The 2,013-nt window shown below is 40.9% G+C and overlaps 1 long non-coding RNA gene across 2 annotated transcripts in view; it reads left to right on the top strand.

Annotated features, from left to right (window-relative positions):
- Nucleotides 1–668, top strand: part of LOC107835300 (uncharacterized) — a 1,583-nt gene extending 915 nt beyond the window's left edge. Inside the window, exons 1-2 of one of the 2 annotated variants that reach the window (XR_001661111.1) lie at nt 219–262; nt 565–668. This is a non-coding gene — a long non-coding RNA (uncharacterized LOC107835300). Of the gene's footprint in view, nt 1–218; nt 263–564 lie in introns of those variants that run through there. The other variant, XR_001661110.1, reaches the window with a different exon arrangement.
- Nucleotides 669–2,013: the final 1,345 nt, after the last annotated feature.

Here is a 2,013-nt window from a genome sequence, read left to right as displayed (position 1 = left end):
CAATCAGAGCGAGCATTAATCAGCTAGCTCATCAGAAAAAGCATTAATCAGCTCGCCAATCAGAGCGAACATTAATCAGCTAGCTCATCAGAAAAAGCATTAAATAGCTAGCCAATCTGAGCCAGCAATAAGCTAGCCAAACAGAACCAGCATTAATCAGCTAGCCAATATGAGGTTGAATTAATCAGCTAGCCAATTAGAGATAGATTTAATCTGCTAGCCAAACAGAACCAGCATTAATCAGCTAGCCAATCAGAAAAAAGTATTAATCAGCTAGCCAATCAGAGCGAACATTAATCAGCTAACCAATCAGTGCAAGCAATAAGCTAGCAAAAAAGTGTGCCAGTATTAATCAGCTAGCCAATCAGAGGTAGAATTAATCAACTGGCCAATCAGTGCAAGCAATAAGCTAGCAAAAAAGAGTGCCAGTATTATTCTGCTAGCCAATCAGAGGTAGAATTAATCAACTGGCCAATCAGAGCTAGCATTAATAAACTAGCCAATCAGTGCAAGCAATAATCTAGGACAAAAGAGTGCCAGAATGAATCAGCTAGCCAATCAGAGTGAACATTAGTCAGCTAGCTCATCAGTAAAAGCATTAATCAGGTAGCCAATCAGTGCCAGCAATAAGCTAGCCAAATAGAACCAGCATTAATCAGCTAGCCAATCAGAGGTAGTATTAATCAGCTAGCCAATCAGACACATCGTTAATCAGCTAGCCAATCAGAGGTAGAATTAATCAGCTAGCCAATCAGAGCCATCGGTAATCATCTAGCTTATCAGTGCCAGCAATAAGCTAGCCAATCAGAACCAACATTAATCAGCTAGCTAATCAGAGGTAGAATTAATCAGCTAGCCAATCAGAGCCATCGGTAATCAGCTAGCTAATCAGTGACAGCAATCAGGTAGCCAATCAGAACCAACATTAATCAGCTAGCTAATCAGAGGTAGAATTAATCAGCTGGCCAATCAGAGCCATCGGTAATCAGCTAGCTTATCAGTGCCAGCAATAAGCTAGCCAATCAGAACCAACATTAATCAGCTAGCTAATCAGAGGTAGAATTAATCAGCTGGCCAATCAGAGCCATCGGTAATCAGCTAGCTAATCATAGGTAGAATTAATCAGCTAGCCAATTACAGCGAGCATTAATCAGCTAGCTAATCAGAGCCATCGTTAATCAGCTAGCTAGCTCATCAGAAAAAGCAATAATCAGCTATCCAAGCAATAAGCTAGCCAAACAGAACCAGCATTAATCAGCTAGCCAATAAAAAAAAAAATTAATCAGCTAGCCAATCAGAGCGAACATTAATCAGCTAGCTCATCAGGAAAAGCATTAATCAGGTAGCCAATCAGTGTCAGCAATTAGCTAGCCAAACAGAACCAGCATTAATCAGCTAGCCAATCTGAGGTCGAATTAATCAGCTAGCCAATTAGAGCTAGATTAATCTGCTAGCCAATCAAAGCGAACGTTAATCAGCTAGCTCATCAGAAAAGCCATTATCAGCTAGCCAATCAGAAAAAAGAATTAATCAGCTAGCCAATCAGAGCGAGCATTAATCAGCTAGCCAATCAAAGCGAACGTTAATCAGCTAGCTCATCGGAAAAAGCATTAATCAGCTAGCCAATCAGTGTCAGCAATTAGCTAGCCAAACAGAACCAGCATTAAACAGCTAGCCAATCTGAGGGAGAATTAATCAGCTAGATAATCACAGCTAGATTTAATCAGCTAGCCAATCAGAGCAAACATTAATCAGCTAGCTCATCAGAAAAAGCATTAATCAGCTATACATCAGTGCCAGCAATAAGCTAGCCAAACAGAACCAGCATTAATGAGCTATCCAATCTGAGGGAGAATTAATCAGCTAGCTAATCACAGTGGCTGCGCCCCCTAGTGGCGAAGCTAGAAACTACAGTTCCGTCCTGCATTCAGAGCCGTTGGCTTGGTGATGAAACTCTGCTGGAGGATTTTTCTCTCTGACTTGAACGTCTCAGTTACAAGGAAACATTTAAAC

Source organism: Poecilia formosa, unplaced genomic scaffold (assembly GCF_000485575.1).
Source record: "Poecilia formosa unplaced genomic scaffold, Poecilia_formosa-5.1.2 Scaffold1496, whole genome shotgun sequence".
Classification (NCBI taxonomy): Eukaryota; Metazoa; Chordata; class Actinopteri; order Cyprinodontiformes; family Poeciliidae; genus Poecilia; species Poecilia formosa.
The sequence above is the reverse complement of the archived record's forward strand: the minus strand, read 5'-3'. Positions and strand labels throughout refer to the sequence as shown.